This window comes from Macaca mulatta, chromosome 7 (assembly GCF_049350105.2).
Source record: "Macaca mulatta isolate MMU2019108-1 chromosome 7, T2T-MMU8v2.0, whole genome shotgun sequence".
NCBI classification, from domain to species: Eukaryota; Metazoa; Chordata; class Mammalia; order Primates; family Cercopithecidae; genus Macaca; species Macaca mulatta.
The window spans coordinates 95,753,415-95,774,573 of NC_133412.1; positions in this window are offsets into that span (position 1 = coordinate 95,753,415).

Below are 21,159 nucleotides of genomic sequence, written 5' to 3' on the forward strand. Positions count from 1 at the left end.
TTGAGCCCCACCACCCAAGTCAATGCTGGAACACAGCAGTGGGTAAGCCGATGTTTATTCAGTCAGAGCCATTATATTACTGACTTGCACTGAGGGACTTTGCCTGGCCTGATCTGCCCAATGTTGTGCCACTCTGTGCTCTATGTAACTGTGCCCTTGGAAGACACAAAGCTCTGGACAACATGGAGTCTGGGTGAAACTCCAAATGCTTTTGTTTTGAAGGAGAAGATCTCATCCTCCTTCTAAGTGTAGTAGAAGAGCATGAAGGCCAGGCACAGTGGCTCACACCTGTAATCCCAGCACTTTGGGAGGCTGAGAACGGTGGGTCACCCGAGGCCAGGAGTTCGAGACTAGCCTGGCCAACCTAGTGAAACCCTGTCTCTACTAAAAATACAAAAATTAGCCGTGTATGGTAGCACACATCCGTAGTCCCAGCTACTCGGGAGGCTGAGGCAGGAGAATCGCTTGAACCCAGGAGGCAGATGTTTAAGTAGGCCGAGATTATGCCACTGCACTCCAGCCTGGGCAAAAAAAAAAAAAAGAGCCTGAGTCTCTACCGTGGCAGGTCACACCTCCAGGTCATGCATACTTTTCCATGGGGCACTACACAACTGACCCTAAAAACAATGAATGGTCTGAAGTAGATGGTGCAGCCACGTCCAGGCTCTCAGGCTGCCGAGCAAGTCTCCCCTTCACTCATGAAGCATGTAGGATAAAGGAGGAAATGCCTGGGATTCAGGAAGTGACCTAATTTACTTTGTATCTGGAAAGCCAAGAACTAGTGACCTCTGCTTTGAAACGGGAAGAAAAAAAGAGTTCATCAGCGTCCCTGGCTAGATGCTATTCCTTGGCTGGTCACAATGCCTTTATCTGTGCTAAGCTCATGACTCAGCATAAACTTGGAGCTTTTTCTTCTAGTCCCATTCACATCTGGCTCTTTATCACCTTAATCTCTGTTCCTATGTTTCTCCCAATGTGCACCACCCAGGACTTGCCTAAATAATACTCTAATACTCATCCTGTTAGTTCCTGATGATGTTTCTGGGCATCATGTTTATGTTGGATTCTGCTTTTGTCATGGGCCACCTGGGCTCATCTTTGAACAAAATGATGAGGCTACAGAAACCTCTTTTTCCAATTGTTTATGGATCTAGACAATGTGAAGCCTAGAATTAGCCCGCGAGAAATAGCCCTAGTTATATCCTCAAAGGCTAGTCAACTATTTTGTGTTCTTTAATAACTGTCAGCAAATGTTAGAGATAAGGGTAGTTTATGGAATTACTTAGAGTAATGTAGCCTGTGCTCAAAAGAAGGCATAACCTTTTTAAGGTTTTTGGTTTTTGGGTTTTCTGCTGCTGGAAGCTCTCTAGTAAACCCAACCAGACCTCTGTCTCATTCACTCAAACTCCAGACCATCTTAAAGATGTAGACTCTCCCTCCAGAGAATGATTGTGGGGCAATGCTTCCACCTTGTTGTGAGGAAAAGCAAACTCTCTCCAGATAACCAATTTCAGACGGGTTGGCATGCTGCCAGCAAGGTTGCTGACCCTTAGGAAATGCTACATAAATGACATGTCCTCAACCACTTGTGTGTCAAACACCCACCCAATCCACCTGTCAAGACATTTGAGGTATAGCTCACTCATTCAATAAACGTCTGTTAAAGCTGATTACTTCAAGAAATTTGTTTTAATTACTGTAGAAAATACAAAGGTTAATAAATTATTGACTCAGTGAGCAAGAAGTCAAAAACAGCTATAACAATACAATAAAAACAAGGTGATATATAATAAAATTACGAGAGGTACAGAGGAAAGACATTTATTTGGAAGAGAAGGCTTTATAGAAAAGAAAGCATTTATTGAGGAAAGACTTAAAGGATAAATAGGACTTGAAAGGCTGATGATTCCAAACTGAAAGAGTGCCATGAGCAAACACACAGTTGTGTGAAAATGGATAAAAAATCAAAATATTGCAAAGAATCTATTATATCCAAAGCTCAGAGTTTGTGGAAGGATATAATGAAAGAAGAACCTTGGGAACAGGTCATTAAGAATGTTGAATATCGGCCAGGTATGGTGGCTCACGCCTGTAATCCCAGCACTTTGAGAGGCCGAGGCGGGTGGATCACCTGAGGTCGGGAGTTCAAGACCAGCCTGATCAACATGGAGAAACCCCGTCTCTACTGAAAATACAAAAATTAGCCAGGCATGGTGGCGCATGCCTGTAATCCCAGCTACTCGAGAGGCTGAGGCAGGAGAATTCCTTGAACCCAGGAGGCAGAGGTTGCGGTGAGCTGAGATTGTGCCATTGCACTCCAGCCTGGGCAAAAAGAGCGAAACCCCATCTCAAAAAAAAAAAAAAAAAGAATGTTGAATACCAAACTCCCATTAAGGAGTGTTGATTTATGCAGATGCTACTTGGATTTTTCCTTATTTGATTTGTGAGAGTTGTGCTTTTCACTCACAGATTTCCTCTACTCTTTTTTATTAATCCAAAAACTAGTGAAAGGTATCAAAGATCCTGGCAATGTTTAAACAGCAACACCCTCGAATATGAACTCTTTATGGATGAAGACCCAATATTGGTGTAAACACAAGAACAAAAGTTATTGAAAGCAGGTAATATTAGTATAGGCAAAGGGATTCATTGAGAAATCAGGATAAAAGTTTTGGTTACAAGAAGTAAGAAAGGATACATTTTGGTTCTGAACCTTAATTGGACCACCTTGCACATCACCACTCTCTCGTCTAACACACAGATGCACCAGAAAGCATACATGAAACAGGTAACCCCAGAGGCTCTGCAGATAAGCCTGAGTAGTCAGTAGTGGGAAGATACGTCCTTCACAGAAATAAAGCACTTCCAGCCCCCTCTCCTTTCAGTTCCAGGTTGTCCTCAGGTCCCCAACATAACGATTCCTGTTGCTGAACACCTTTGATCGGCCCTCCCCAGCAGAGGTCAGAGGAGCCATCAGGAACCACACCACCGTCACCGAGTTTGTCCTGCCGGGGCTCTCAGAGGCCTGTGAGCTGCAGATGCTCATCTTCCTGGGGCTCCTCCTGACCTACCCCCTCACACTGCTGGGGGACCTGCTTATCGTGGTCATCACCCTCATGAACAGGCGCCTCCACATGCCCATGTACTACTTCCTCCGCAACGTTGCTGTCCTGGAGATCTGGTTCACCTCAGTCATCTTCCCCAAGGTGCTAACCAACATCCTCACAGGATACAAGACCATCTCCCTCCCAGGCTGCTTCCTGCAAAGTTTCCTCTATTTTTTCTTGGGTACCACAGAGTTCTTCCTCCTGGCGGTGATGTCCTTTGACAGGTACGTGGTCATATGTAACCCTTTGCGTTATGCCACCACCATGTGCCAAAGGGTCTGTGTCCAGCTAGTCCTCTGCTCGTGGATGACAGGATTCCTTCTCATCATTGTTCCAAGTTTCCTCGTCCTTCAGCAGCCATTCTGTGGCCCCAACATCATTAACCATTTCTTCTGTGACAACTTTCCCCTCCTGGAACTCATTCGTGCAGACACAACTCTGATAGAGCTCCTGGGTTTTGTTATAGCCAACATCAGCTTACTGGGCACTCTGTCCGTGACGGCCACTTGCTATGGCCACATCCGTTCTGCACATCCCCTTAAACAAAGAGAAGCAGAAAGCCTTCTCCACCTGCCCCTCCCACATCGTCATGTCTCTCTTCTATGGCAGCTGCATCGTCATGTATATCCGGTCAGGCAAAAGTGACCAGAAGGAAGACAGGAACAAGGTGGTGGCATTGCTTAACACCGTGGTGACCCCGATGCTCAATCCCTTCATCTACACCCTGAAGAACAAGCAGGTGAAGCAGGTGTTTAGGGAGCAGGTGAGCAAGCTCCTCTTATAAAGCTGTGTAACAAAAAAACTGAAGCTCAGTATCCCCAGACAAGCTAAGAGAATATAGGCCCCTTGAAACAACTGAGCCTTTCCCATTCAGAAAAAGCCCCAATGATATGTTTGTACATGATATGTTTCTATGGGATCAGTCACTATGCCATTCAGCATAAACTCTTTGGACTCTCTGGCACTATTAATTAGTGGATTTGAATATTTCTGTTCATTCCATCTGTATCTACGTGGCTTCCAACAAAATAGAAGTTCTTTGAAAGCAGAAATTAGCTCTGTAACTTACTATAAGTCTCAAGTGTCAATCCATTGTCATAGACCATATAGATTCTTAAAAATTACTTGTGTGATGATTGATTGTTTTGTGTCTGTTTCTCCAACATCCTCAGGGGAAAGAACAGTTATCTATTAGTACTGTCCTCATTTAACACTGACAATCCTGTTACAGAAATATATTAGCGAGACATCAAAAATGCTAAAGCTAATATCTTTGCATATAAGCTATTTATGCTCTTTTAGTATTTAAATTCCTAGAAATTCCTCATTTTTATTGATAAAGGCTCTTTCATATACTAGTTATATTACCTCTCTTAGCCCCAGTTTTCTCATCTATGAAATGAGGATGACAATGGCCATTTCAAATAATTATAATAAAAGTCTAATGAGATATTCTATGTAAAATTTCTTAAATAGTGTCTGGTCCTCAATAAATGTTCCTTCCTTTCCTCTAATTATAATCCTACTTTCCTGTTCCCTTTTTTATTTTATTTTATACCAGTTAACAACAAAAGTATTTTTGAAGATTTTATATTCAAAATGGTATTTTAAATTTTAAAGTTAAATACAGTGTTTAACTTATTGCAATTTATTACTAAGATATTCACTATTGCTGAAAACAAAGATAAGTCATATCCATAAATGAACAAATAGTAAATAAGTAACCAAATCAATTAACATTAATTCTTCCAAAGTAATTATTACACAAAAGTCATGTTCAAGTAAATGTGTGGTCTGGTAGATAATAATCTATACCTTTGAAGAATATGAAATCTAAAAAAGACAATATGAAGTATGCAAATAATATAATTCAGGGTAGAAAATGATAATGTGTAAGAAAATATCACATGTAACTCTTCAACAACCAATTTGAAAACCAAGAGGAAATTTTCCCAGAAAAAAAATTTTTTTCAACTGACCTAACGAGAAATGGAAAACTTGATTAGACAAACTACTATAGAAAAACCTCAAGATCAGATTACATATCTACTATAACTCAAAAACAAAAAGCAAACAACCTGATTCTACAAATGGTCCATAAGTATACGAAAAGTGCAACATCACCTAATCATTAGGGCAATGCAAATCAGAACCACAATGAGATACCACTTCACACCAATTAGGATGGCTATTTTTTAATTAAAAAAAAAAAACAGAAAATAAAAAATGTTGTCAAGAATGTGGAGTGGCCACTTCCAAGGAGTTAGAATTGCAGTGGTTCATCCCTGTAATCCTAACTCCTTGGAAGGCAAAGACAGGAGGATCATTTGAGGCCAGGCATTCAAGACCAGCCTGGGCAACTGGGCAACACAGTGAGACCCCATCTCTACAAAAAAAACTACAAAAATTAGCTGGCCATGGTGGTGTGTCCCTGTGGTCCCAGCTACTCAGGAAGCTGAGGTGAGAGAATTGCTTATGCCCAGGAGTTTGAGGCTACGGTGAGCCATGATTGCACCACTGCACTCCAGCCTGGGTGACAGAGCAAGACCCTGTCTCAAAAAATAAAAAGAGAGAGAGAGAGAAAGAAAAAGAAAGAAAGGAGAAAAGAAGGTACAGAAATCATCTAGACTTTCTTATAAGACTGGAAAAAAATGTAAAGAAATTAGAACTCTTTCATATGCACATTGCTGGTGGAAATGTAAAGTGATACAGTCACTGTGGAAAACAGGATGGTGGTTCCCAAAACAATTAAACATAGATGTGCCATAAAATCCAGCCATTTTATTTCTGTGTTAGTACCCAAAAGAATTGAAAGCAGGGGCTTGAATAGATCTTTGTACACCTGTGTTCACAGCATCATTATTCACGATAGCCAAAAGGTGGTTTAAAAAAATGTCCAACAACAGATGAATGGAAAAATAAAATGTGACATATACGTACAGTGGAATATTACTTAGCCTTAAAAGGAATGAAATTCTGATGCATACTATCTGTAATAAACAAATATTAAATCATAGATGAGCCTAGAAAACATTATACAATGTGAAATAAACCAATCACAGAAATATTGTATAACTATACTTATATGAGTTACCTAGAATAGTCAATTTCAGAGATAGAAAGTAGAATGGTGGTTACCAGGACCCAGGTCAAGGAGGAATGGAGGATTTATTGTTTAATGGGTATAGAGTTTCAGTTTGGTCTCGATTTTTTGTTGTTGTTGTTTAAAGATAGAGTCTCACTCTGTCTCCCAGGCTGGAATGCATGGTGTGGTCTCAGCTCACTGCAACCTCTGCTTCCCAGGATCAAGTGATTCTTGTGCCTCAGCCTCCTGAGTAGCTGAAATTACAGGCACACACCACTATGCCAGACTAATTTTTGTATTTTTAGTAGAGATGTGGTTTCACCATGATGGCCAGGCTGGTCTTCAAATGATTTGCCCATGTCCAGAGTTTCAGTTTGGGATGATAAAAAAAGTTCTTGAGATAGATACTGGTGATGATTGCCCAACAATGTGAATTTACTTAGTGCCATTTAACTGAATAGTTAAAAATGCTTAAAATAATACATTTTATGTCATGTATTTTTTACCACAATAAAAATACAGATCTCAGATCAATAAAAACCCAAAACTATGTAATTTTTGACTCGCCTCTTTCTCCAATATCCTACAACCAATCCATTAGCAAATTATGTGGGTTATACCTTCAAAGTATATACAGAACCCTACTATTTCTTACCACTACCACCAGTACCACCTTTGTCCATGCAACCTTCCATTTCCTCTTGGTTCTCCATCTCCTACCTGCCACCTCTCCCCCATCTACATAGCCCTGAGGGAGGGAGAAGTCACAGGTAAGGGTCAGATGTGCTTGCAGTCAAGACAGATAAGGCCAACAACACACACCACTTCTCTCTGAAGACGTCTTGCCTGAAACAAGCTCTAGGTGGAGGAAAGAGTAAGTTTTAACTTTAAATGAAGTTCAGAATTTTAATAATTACATAGAATTGGACAGTTTAATAACACTATTCTATGGACTGATAGTTAATAGAGGACTTTTAAAATTATATAGGAGTGACCAGAAAAATCACTAGACTTGTCCTAGATTTCATCAGGGGTCAAGGAAATATAACTATATGAACGGGTTTGAATGGGTATATAGGAAGAGGGTGGAGTAGAGAATACATATTACAAATAAAGGTTTATTATCCATAATTTACAAAGACAAACAATCTGATGAACAAATGAGATAAAGATATGCATAGACACTTCAGAAAAAAGCAAATTTAAAGGGCCAATAAATAAATTAAAAGATGTCCAATCATGTTAATAGTTAAAACAATAAAAATAAAAATAACAGCTCTTAATAATTAATGAAGCATTTTCAGTTTTTAAAAGTAAATTTATACTTTAAAAATTACTCTTGCTTTAATACATACTAAAATATTTACAGAGAAAATGATATGATGTCTGGGATTTGCTTCAGAATAGTGAAAGGAGGAGGGGAGTTGGTGGTGGTCTAGGTGAAACAGGTATGACTTGGTCATTGTTAAAGCTAGGTGATGACTACATTGATATATGGAGGTTTATTACAAAATTGGTCTACATTTTTTTTTTTTTTTGAGATGGAGTATTGGTCTGTCACCCAGGCTGCCGTGCAGTGGCACAATCACGGCTCACTGCAACCTCCGCCTCCCAGGTTCAAGCGATACTCTTGCCTCAGCCTCCTGAGTAGCTGGGATTACAGGCACGTGCCGGCATGCCCGGCTAATTTTTGTATTTTTAGTAGAGACAGGGTTTCACCATGTTGGCCAGGCTAGTCTCGAACTCACGACCTCAGGTGATCCTCCCAAAGTACTGGGATTACAGGCATGAGGCACTGCGCCCTGCCAATCTGTCTACTTTTGTACATGTTTAAAATTTCTGTAATAAAAAAGTAAAACAAAAATGTAAAGGAAATACTTTAGTACCCATGGCAATCTAACAAGAAAAAGTATGAAGAGATATTGCAGTCAGACCTGATAGGGCTTGGGTAATGAAAGAAAATGATTGGAAGAAAAAACATACTTGAAAGAGATCCCCAGGTATTGAGTCTAGGTAATTAGGAAGATGTTGATATCACAGAAATGGAGCAGTCAGTAGGAGAAGCTGACTTAGGAAGTGGCAGGGTCAGTTCTTTTTAGATATCTACATTGTGGGCACACAAAACTTGGGATATGCATGTTGACTGGGGTAAGGAACTCTTCACAACAGTTTCCAGTGGCATTAGGATTGTTGTCCCACTGTCCAACCCTCGTTCTCATTGTTTAATTTATAGCAAAGAGGGGTGTTCAAGAAGTGTATTGTCATAAAACTGGCCGCCTCAAGAACCAGTGGGGAAGACAAGCAAGACAAGCAAGGATTCTTAGTCACACAAGGGAGTTTCCATTTTTCACTATCCCGCAGCAGGTGTCCACAGAGGGGTGATCATGACCTGAGAGCCACAGGGCTCAGAAAGCCAGGCCTTTACTACTCTGGACAGAGGAGAAATACTATTTACTTATTTAGTCATTCATTCATTCATTCATTTTGGTTTTTTTCTAGCCAGGGCACAGAGTAGAAGAAATACAACTTCTAAAAGCAGGTCCCAGTAGGTGCAATCTGTGTGTGCCACATGCACTCCCTACTCACATCTGTTCAGCTCTCTGGGCCTCTTTCCAATAGGTCACTGTGTAGTTGTGACTCTCACCAGGAGTACGGTGACTACACAAGCCATTGACACAAGGTGACAAGCTGTTTAGGAGGCAGGCTGCCAACCCTAACCACCCTGCCACATCAAGGATAGCCAGGCACCCAGGGAGGGGCACCCTAGCCAAATTAACACACTAATTTTTTAAAAACAGATATCTGAAACCCAGTCACTAATATGCCTTTTTAAACACAGCATTGGCCCCTGAAATCATACCTCTTATTGCCATCAACTTCTATCAGCCAGTTTTCTATTGAAGGTCTACAGGTTTTATCTGGTCTAAAAACACTTTGGTGACCAAAGAAAGACAGTGGAATTACAAAGTAGTTTTAGCTTAAATGGACCAAGGACCAATATGGGAACTGTCCCGAGGTCTCCTTACCTGATTCCACCAATGGAGAGTAAGCTCCATAGGGATAGGGCAACATGTCTGTTTCATTTGCCACTCATAGTCATCCTCAGTGCATATATATATAGTACAATGCCTAGCACATAGTAGGTGCTCAAGAAATGTGTGTTCAATAAATGATTAATTAGTCCCCATACTCCAACTCATTCTTCAAGTCTCAGCTTAATACAACATCATCAGAAACATCTTCCCTTACTGTTATGGACTGAATGTTTGTGACACCAAAATTCATATGTTGAAGCTCTAATCCTTAATGCCGTGGTATTTGGAGATGGGGCCTTTAGAAGGTAATTAGGTGTAAATGAGGTCATGAAGGCAGAGGCCCCATGATGAGATTGGTGCCCTCATAGGAAGACAAAGGAAACAGAGCCCATGCTCTCTCCACCATGTGAAGATACAGCAAGAAGGTAGTCATCTGGCTCATGCCTGTAATCCTAGCACTTTGGGAGGCCAAGGCAGGTGGATTGCCTGAGCTCAGGAGTTCAAGACCAGCCTGGGCAACACGATGAAACCCCGTCTCTATTAAAAAATACAAAAAATTGGCCAGGCATGGTGGTGTGCACCTGTAATCCCAGCCACTCAGGAGGCTGAGGCAGGAGAATCGCTTGAACCCGGGAGACAGAGGTTGCAGTGAGCCAAGATCGAACCATTGCACCCCAGCCTGAGTGAGAGTGAGACTCTGTCTAAAAAAAAAAGAAGAAAAAGAAGGTGATCATCCGTGAACCAGGAAGCGGACCCTCACCAGACACCAAACCAGCTGGCACCTTGACCTTGGGAGTTTCCAGCCTCGAGAGCTGTGAGAAACAAGCCTCTGTTGTTTAAGCCACCCAGTTGTAGTATTTAATATTTTGTTATAACAGCCCAAGCAGACTAAGACACTCATCCTCCAGTCCGGGTCAGGATCTCTTATGGGCTCTTCCTCAGAACTCTAGTCACAGTGATAATTATTTGTGTGATTGTTTTAGTGTCTGTCTTCCCCACAGTATTCTGCCTTCATGTCTCCAGCATCTACAGCAGTACCTGCCACACAATAAGCACTCAACAAAAGTATTTGAATGCTTTAACAATTGTGTTTCTTTGTTACAATTAAACTTCATTGGAAGTTTCTGTGTTTTTTGATCAGAACAATGTAAACTTTCAATCCCAAAGTTGAGGAAAGTAAGAGGTGAGGGACCACCCTGGCTCCCTGTTACTCTAAAGGTAATGAATCTCCAGAGAACCACAGCTCCATCCAGCAAGAGAAAAGGGAGACTCTCCAGATGAGATCAGTGTGAACTGTGTACCTTTGTGTATCTTTGAGTTTCCATGGGGATCAAATAGAACCCCAAACAGTCCAGGTCTGATGCCAGGTCTGCAGAGACATGGAGTCTGCCCTGAATAATTTACCCTCACAATCCTCTAGGGGTCCCACAGCCCTGGAAGGGCATGAACCATTAGCCAGAAGCCTCTTAAGACCAACTGAATGTGAGTCAGAGGAATCTGCATCAATTGAGGTCTGTCTCTCTCTTAATATGGGAGAGGAGGAATAATTAGATTTCTACATCCTTTTTCCTGGAAAAGTGGTCCAGCATTGGTACTTTGGGACAGGAGCAGGAGCAGCTTCCTAAGAAATTGATGAACCCAGAAGGTCTGGGGAATACATAGCTCATTTCTGAAGAGACCTGGGCATGTGTTGGTGGCAACAGAGTCAGGGGAAATTGTTAAGGAAGACTGGTTGTTGAAAAACATGGAAGTTTGGCAATACGTGCAAGACAAAGATGACAAGACTTGCCTATGTCCACGACGTGTGATGACCATGTTACAGCTCTGGAGCTTCTTTCACTTTGAACACCCTGTGAGCCCCCCAAGAAGTGTAGTCCTCAGGCAAAACTGCAGACACAGGAGCTTCTAGTGAAAACCAGGATTTTCCATCATCTGAACCATCTGGAAAGACAATCAAGCACCTTGCCTGGTAGCTAGTGAGGTAAACTGCTTGGTGCAATTTTTGGAATGGGAGAAGGGAATCTGGTTCTTCCTGACACTCTGCCTAGAAGCCTGTGGTCTGTTTTCAGATGTCCACTGGCAGGCTATGGCACAACTGACTTCTTTGACTTTTTCTTCATTCTCAATATCCTGACTCAAGTTCAGCTGGTGAGTCACAGAATCCATGAGGCTTTTCCTAAGCTTTTTGTTATAAGTAAAATGTTTATTCAGAAACAGAATGCTTGTTCCTCGCTACCACAAAGAAAAATCAGTATTTAGATAAAAAGTTTTCTCAGCAAGGCAATTTTACTTTCTGCGGAAAGGGTGCTCCTTACAGATGATTTGTTCTTTAACAAAAAGAGAAACTTTGAAGAGGAAACTTTCAGAGTTACAGGTCGAACATGGTGGCTCATGCCTGTAATCCCAGCACTTTGGGAGGCCAAGGCGGGTGGATCACCTGAGGTCAAGAGTTCAAGACCAGCCTGACCAATATGGTAAACCCTGTCTCTACTAAAAATACAAAATTAGCTGTACTGGTGGCATGTGCCTGTAATTCCAGCTACTCAGGGGGCTGAGGCAGGAGAATTGCTTAAACCTGGGAGGAGGAGGTTGCAGTGAGCCAAGATCATGCCATTGCACTCCAGCCTGCGCAACAAAAGCAAAACTCTGTCTCAAAAAAAAAAAAAAAGGGAAAGATACATTCCCTAAAATTAAAATTGAACCGATGAGCAACTCTGAAACTAAGCATTTATTATTATTATTATTTATTATTACTGAGGAAATTATCCAACAGTATTAAGCATAATACCTGGTTTACAAATGTATGCTCTCTCTTCCCTCTATATGTCAGTTTCATAGTACATGTAATTCTCAAAAAATATCAGCCAAATAATAACAGAAAGTTTGTAATAACATGAACAGTTCAGAACTGCTGGGATTACAGGCAAAAGCCACTATGCCTGTATTTTTGTTTGTTTGTTTTTGAGACAGGGTTTCATCATGTTGTCCAGGCTTGTCTCAAACTACTGGCTTCAAGTGATCTGCCTGCTTCAGCCTCCCAAAGTGCTGGGATCACAGGTGTGAGCCACCACATCCTGGGATTTGTCCAGACAAGTTTTTTTGTTTGTTTGTTTGTTTCTGAGTTGGAGTTTCACTCTTGTTGCCCAGGCTATAGTGTAGTGACAGGATCTGGGCTCACTGAAACCTACACCTTCCAGATACAAGCAATTCTCCTACCTCTGGAGAGCAGGGACTACAGACATGCTCCACCACAATGGGCTAGCTTTGTATTTTAGTAGATACAGGGTTTCACCATGTTGGTCAGGCTGGTCTTGAACTCCTTACCTCAGGTGATCTGCCCGCTTCAGTCTCCCAAAATGCTGGGATTGTAGGCATAAGCCACCACACCTGGCCATCAAAATCTTAATAGAAGTAGTCTTTGTGAGGATATGAATAATTTTTTAAATTCTATTTCCCTGTATTTCCTGAACTTTCCATAATAAGCTGATAATATTATTATAATTTTAAAACTTTTTATTTAATTTCATATTGCCTTAAAACTCATTCTCTTTTCTCCAATTTTTTTTTTTTGGAAGGAGTCTCGCTCTGTTACCAGGCTGGCATGCAATGTTGCCATCTCAGCTCACTGCAACCTCCGCCTCCCAGCTTCAAGCGATTTTCCTGCCTCAGCCTCCTGAGTAGCTGCGATTACAGGTGCTCGCCACAATGACCAGCTGATTTTTGTATTTTTAGTAGAGACGGGGTTTCACCATGTTGGCCAGGACAGTCTCAATCTCTTGACCTAGTGATCTGCCTGCCTTCAAAGTACTGGGACTACAGGCGTGAGCCACCACACCCAGCCTCCAAATCTACCCTTACTTCTTATTAACCTACTAGAGTTTCAGACACAAAGGAAAAAATGAAAACAGCTAACATTATGAGACTGCTCACTCTATGGCCAGCCCTGTGCTAAGTGTTGGGTATGCATTATTTATGAAATAAATATATATATATTTATATATATATATGTATATGAGTATACATACTTAAAGTTCTGGGATACATGTGCAGAATGTACAGGTTTATTACATAGATACACACGCGCCATGGTGGTTTGCTGCACCCATCAAGCTGTCATCCACATTAGGTATTTCTCTTAAGGCTCTCCCTTCTTTAGCCCACCATGCACTGACAGGCCTCGGTGTGTGACCTTCCCCTCCCTGTGTCCATGTGTTCTCATTGTTCAACTCCCACTTATGAGTGAGAACAAGCGATGTTTGGTTAATCTCCCTGCCATGTGGCTCGTAATAACCAAGGGGAGAGAAGAAAATGATATTACTACCCATATATCGGAGGGTAGACACCCCCTGCCATGTGGCTCATAATATCCAGAGGGAGAGAGGGAGGTCATATTACTCCCCATACTGCAGGGGGTGGACACTCCCCTGCCATGTGGCTTCTAATATCCAAGGGGAGAGAGGGGAATGATATTATTCCCCATATGTTGGGGAGTGGATAACACCCTGCCATGTGGCTCATAATATCAACAAAGGCAGAGGGGGGTGATATTACTCCCCATATGGCAGGTGGTAAACATCCCCCTGCCATGTGACTCATAATATCCAGGAGAGGAGAGGGGGGTGATATTACTCCCCATATGGCGGGGGAGGGGGAGGGACAACCCCCTGCCATGTGGCTCCTAATATTCGGGGCGGGGGGGAAGGAAGGAGATATTACTCCCCATATGGTTGGAGGTGGACACCCCCCTGCCATGTGGCTCCTAATATTCAGGTGGGGAGAGGGGAGTGATTTACTCCCCATATGGTGGGGGTGGACACTTCCCTGAAATAATGGAAGTAATATTATCCTCTTTTATTCTGGATATTACAAACAATATCACAGGGGGGTGTACACCTTCTGTGATATTGGGGGTAATATCATCCTCGTCCTCCCTGAATATTAGGGACAATATGGCAGCGAAGGTGTACACCCCTGCGATATTGAGAGTAATATCATCCTCTTCCTTCCGTGGATACTGAGAATTATATAATGGGGCGGGGGTGTACACGCCTGCAATATTTTGAGTAATATCATCCTTTCCCCCTCTAGATATTAAGAACAATATTACAGGAAGGGTATACACCCCCTGCGATTTAGGAAGTTACATCATCTCTTTTCTGTCTTGATATTAGGAACAATATCACAGGGACATGTATACCCTCTGCGATATTGAAGGTAACACAATCCTCTCTCCTTCTGGATATGGGGAATAATATTACCGGGGGAAGTGTACTCCCTCTGCAATATTGGGAATAATATCATCTTTTTCATTTTGGGTATTAAAATCAATATCACTCGGGGAGTGTACACCCTCTGCCATATTGGAAGTAATATTATCCTTTCCCCTGCTAGATATTAGGAACAATATCATGGGGGGTGTGCACGCCCTGCACTATTAGGAGTAATATCATCCTCTCTTCCCCCTGGATATTAAAAACAGTATCTCAAGGAAGGGTTTACACACCCTGTGATATTGGGAATATAATCATCCTCTTTCGCTCTATTTATTTAGGAACAATATCACAGAGTTGTGTACACCTTCTGCAATATTGGGTGTAATATCACCCTCTCCTATCCTGGATATTGGGGGCCATATAACAGAGGGGATATACACCCCCTATGATATTTAGAGGAATATTATCCTTTCCTTCCCTGGATAGTAAAAGTAATATCACAGGAAGGGTGTACATCCCCTGTGATATTAGGAGTAATATCATTCTCTCCCCACCTGGATATTAGGAACAATATCATGGGGGGTGGGGGTGTACATGCCCTGCAATATTGACAGAAGTATCTTCGTCTCTTCCCTTAGATATTAGGAACAATATCACAATGGAAGAGTACACCTCCTGCGATATTGAGAGTAATATCATCTTCTTTCTTTTTGGATATTAGGAACAATATCACGGGGAGGGGGTTACACCTTCTGTGATACTGGCAGTAACCTCAATCTCTTTCCCCTAAATATTAGGAACAATATCACACAAAGGGTGCACTCATTGCGATATTGGGAGTAATATCATCCTCTCCCCTCCAGGATATTAGGAACAATATCACATGGGGTGTGTACATACCTGCAATTTGGGGAGTAATATCAACCTCTCTTCCCCTGGATATTAGGGACAATATCACAAAAAGTGTGTACACCCACTGCCATATTGGGAGTAATTCTCTTTCCACTAAATATTAGGAACAATATCACAAAGAGGGTGTACACCCCTTATGAAATTGGGAGTAATATAATTGTCTCTCTCCCTGGATATTAGGAACAATACCACAGGGAGTGTATACACCTTCCACAATATTGGGAATAATATCAACCTCTCCATTTCTGGATATTAAAAACAATATCACAGCGGGAGTGTACACCCCTCGCTATATTGAGAGTAATATCATCCTCTCCCACCCTGAGTATTAAAAACAATATCACAGAAGGGGTGTACACCTTCTTCAATATTGGGATTAATATCATCCTCTCTTCCGCTCTATGTTAGGAACACTATTACATAGTTGGTATACACCCCTTCTGATATTGACAGTAAAATCATCGTCCCTCCCTCTAAATATTATTAACACTATCACAAGGAGGGTGGACAACCCCTGCGATATAGGAAGTAAGATCATCCTCTTTTCTGTGGATATTAGAAAGAATATCAAAGGGGGGGTGTACACTCCCTGTGATATTGGGAGTAACACCATCATCTTCTTCCCTGGGTTTTTGGAACCATATCACAGGAGTTGTACACCCCCTGCAATATTGAAAGTAATGTCATCCTCTGCCCCACTGGACATTGGGAAAAACATCACATGGGGGAGTGTACACCCCCCTGCGCTGTTGGGAGTAATATTTTAGTCTACCACTCTGAATATTAAAAACAATATTACAACGAGAGTACACACCTGAATATTAGGAGTAATATCACAGGGGAGTGTACACCCCCTCCACTATTGAAAGTAATATTACCCTCTCACCCCCTGGATATTAAAAACAATATCTTAGAAGGGTTTACAACTCCTGCAATATGGGGCATAATATCATTCTCTCCCCTCCTAAGTACTAAGAACAATATCCCAGGGAAAGTGTACATACAGCCCTTGCAATACTGGGCTTAATATTACCTTCCCCCAACCTGGATATTATGAATAATATCACAGGGGTGTACACACCCTGCGATATTGAGAGTAATATCATTTTCTCCCCTCCTGGGCAGTAAGAACAGTATCACAGAAGGGGTGTACACCCCCTGCGATATTGGAAGTAATATCATCCCCCTCTCATATTAAGAGCAATATCACATGGGGGATGTATGCCTCCTGAAATACTGGGAGTAATATCATCCTCTCTCCCCTAGATATTAGAAACAACATTACAGGGGGGTGTCCAACCCCTGCAATACTGGGAATACTATCATCCTATTTCTACCTGGTTATTAGAAACGATATCAGAGGAAGGAAGTAAACCTCCTGCGATACTGGAAGAAATATCATCCTCTCCCAACCTGGATATTAAAAACAGTATCAAAGAGATGTGAACACCTCCTGCGACATTGAAAGTAATATCAACAACTCACCTTCTGGATATTAAAAAGAATGTCACAGCGTGGATGTACACCCACTGTGATATTGAAATTAATATCATCTATTATCCTCTCTTCCCTGGATATTAAAAACAATGTCACAGGGGGTTGTACACAGGTGGTGTACACCCCCTGTGATATTAAGTGTAATATCATTCTCTCCTTCCCTGATATATTGGAAGTAATATCATCCTCTAACCTCTGGATATTAAAACACAGTACCACAAGGGGGTCTGTACAATTTCTGCGATATTGAAAGTAATATTATCCGCTACCCCCCTGGATATTAAGGACAATATCACTGGGTGCGTGTACACCTCTTGCGCTCTTGAATGTAATATTATCCTCTCCTCCGCTGGGTATTAGGAAAATATCACAGGGGGGGTGTGCACCCCCTGCAATATTTGGAGTAATATCATCCTCTCCCCTTGTGGATATTAGAAACAATATCACAAGGAGTTGTTCCCTTACCCTGAGATATTGGTAGTAATATCATCCTCTCCCCACCTGAATATTAAAAATAATATCGCAAAGGGGGTGAACACTTCGAGAGTAATGTTATCCTAATTCCCCCTGGGTATTGGAAACAATATCATGGGGAGGGGATGTGATATCATCGTCTTCCCACCCCTTGAATAATATTAACAACATCACAAGGGAAGTGTACACCCCCTGCGATATAGGGAGTAATATTATAGTCTCCCCCCGGATATAAGGAAAAATATGGCAGGGAGTTGTACACTTTCTGCTATATTGGGTGTAATATTATCCAATCCGCCCTCCCAGATATGAGGAAAAATATCACAGCAGAATGTACACCCCCTGCAATATTGCAAGTAATATCATCCTCTCTCTCTGGATATTAGAAACAATATCACAGGGGATGTGTATGTCCCCTGCGATATTGGGAGTAATATTGTCGTCTCCCTCCCTGGATATTAGTAACAATATCACCAGGAGGTTATACATGCCCTTCGATATTAAGAGTAATATCATTATCTCCCTCCATAGATATTAGAAAAAATATCACAGAGGGGGTGTACACCCCTTGCGATATTGGAAGTAATATCATCTTTACCCACTCTCCATATTAAAAACAGTATCACGGGGGAGTGTACACCACCTGCAATATTAGGATTGTCCTCTCCTTCCCTGGATATTAACAACAATATCACAAGGAAGGTGTACACCCCCTGTGGCATTAAGAGTAATATTATTCTCTCCCTTCTTAAATATTAGGAACAATATCCCAGGGGAATGTACTCCCCTTTCAATATTGGGAGTAATATCATCCTCTCCCTCCTGGGATATTAAGAACTATATCACAGGGCCAATGTACACCCTCTGCGATATTGACAGTAATAACATTGTCTTTCACCTTACATATTCAAAACAACACCACAAGAAGCGTGTATGCTTCCTGCGATATTGGGAGTAATATCATCCTCCCCCCTTTGGATATTAAGAACAATATCACAGAAGAGTGTACACCCTTTGCAATATTGGTAGTAGTATCATCTTCTCAGCCCTAAGTATTAGGAACAATATCACAAAGGGGTTGTACACCTTCTGCGCTATTGGGAGTAATGTCATCCTCTACCAAATGAATATTAGGAACAATATCACAGGTGTTACGTACACCTCCTGCGATACTGGGAGTAATATTATCCTGTTCCCACCTGGATATTAGGAACAATATCACAGGAAAGGTGTACACCCCCTGTGATATTTGGAGAAATATCATCTCCTTTCCCTCTTTAATATTAGCGACAATATAACAGGGGGTTTGTACACTCCTGCTATATTGAGAGTAATATCATCCTCTTACTCCCCTGGATATTGTGAACGATATTAAAAGGGGGGTTTACACCTTCTGCGATATTGGGAGTAATGCCATCTTCTCACTTTCTGAATATTAGGAACTATATTACGGGGGTGGCGTACACCTTCTGCCATATTGGAAGTAATATCCTCTACCAACCTGTATATTAAAAACAGTATCACAGGAGAGGTATATATCCCCTGTGATATTGAAACTAATACCATCCTTTCACCCCCTGGATATTAGGAAGAATATCACAGGGGAATGTACACTTCTTGCAATATTGGGAGTAATATCATCTTGTCCCCCCTGGGTATGAGAAAGAATACCACAGGGTGGGTGTACATCCCATTCAATATTGGGAGTAATATCACCCGCTCTTTTCCTGGATATTATGAAAAAAATCACATAGATGTGTACACCCCCTGCGATATTGAAAGTTATATCATCCTTTCTTCCCCTGGATATTAGGAAGAATATCACGGGGGGGCGGGTATGTACACCGTCTGTGATATTGGTAGTATTATTATCCTTTCCCTTCTGGATGTTAAAAACTATATCACAGGGAGTGTGTACACCCCCCTGCGATATTGGGAGTAATATCGTCCCCCACCTTTATATTATGAACAATATCACAGGACAGTGTACACATTCTGCAATATTGGGAATAATATTATACTCTCCCCACCCCAGGATATTACGAACAATATCACAGGAAGGTGTACAACCCCTGCTACATTGGAAGTTGAATCATACTCTTCCACCCTCGACATTGCCAACAATATCACAAGATTGTGAACACCCCCTGCGATATTGAAACTAATATCACTCTCTCCCTTCCTGGATGTTACGAACAATATTACAGGGGGGTGTACACATAGGGTGTTTATGACATTGGGATTGATATCATCCTTTCTTCCCCTGTATATTGCGAACAATATCACAGGAGGGTGTCCACCTCCTGAAATATTTGGAGTAATATCATCCTCTCCCCTTTCGGATATTACAAACAATATCACAGCAAAGTGTACACCCCCTGCGATATGGGGAGTAATATCATCCTCTCCTCTTCTGAATATGAAGAACAACGTCACAGGGAGGTAATATCATCCTCTCCCCCGATGGATACTAGGAACAATATCACAAGGGATTGTACACTCCCAGCGACATGGAGAGTAATATCATTCTTTCCCCTTCTGGATATTACAAACAATATCACAAGAGGGTGCACACCCCCTGCGATACAGGGAGAAATATCATCCTCTCTTTCCCTGGACATTATGAACAATATCACAAAGGGGTGTACACCCCATGCCATATGGAGAGTAATATCATCCTCTCCCCCACTAGATATTACAAACAATATCATAGGAAGGTGTACACCCCAAATGATATGGGGATTAATATCATCCTCTCCCTCCCGGTATATTATGAACAATATCACTGGGAAGTGTCCACCCCCTGCGATATAGGGAGTAATGTCATCCTCTCCTCCCCTAAATATTGCAAACAATATCACAGGGGATGTACACACCCTGCAATGTGAGAAGTAATATTATTCTCTCGCCCCCAGGAAATTAGGAACAATGTCACAAATGTGTGTATACCTCCTGCGCAATGGGGAGTAATATCATCTTCTCCCCCACTGGATATCATAAACAATATTACAGGGGGGTGTACACCTCCTGCGATATGGGGAGTAATATCTTTTTCTTCACCCCTGGATATTATGAGCAACATCACAAGGGGGAGCACACTCCCTGCGATATGGAAAGTAATATTATCCTTTCCCTGCCCTGGATATTATGAACAGTATCACAGCGGGGTGTACACTTTCTGTGATATATGAAGTAATATCATCCTAACCCAAACCCAGATATTACGAACAATATCACAGGAGGGTGTACACCCTTTGCGATATGGGGAGTAATATTATCTTCTCCCTCCCTGGATATTACGATAATATCACAGATGGGTGTACACCTTCTGCGACATGCGGAGTAATATCATCCTCTCCCCTCCTGGATATTACGAATAATATCTATAATAATACTACAAGGTCTACACCCTCTGAGATATAAGGAGAAATATTATTTCACCCTCCCTGAAATATTACGAACAATATCACAGGGGGGTGTACACCCACTGCAATATGAGGAGTAGTGTCATCCTCTTGCCCCCTAGATATTACAAACTATATCACAGGGTGGTTTACACTCCCTGCGATATTGAGAGTAATATTATCCTCTTTCTCCTGGATATTAGAAACAATGTATCACATGGGGATGTACACCCCCTGCGATATTGGGAGTACATGTTCTTCTTTTTGGATATTACAAACCATTTGGCGGGTGATGTACATTCCCCGAGATATTGGGAGTAATATTATCCTTTCCTTCCCTGAATATTATGAACAATATCACAGAAAAGTGTACACCCTCTGTGATATTGGGAGTAACATCACCCTCTCCCTTTTTGGATATTACAAACAATA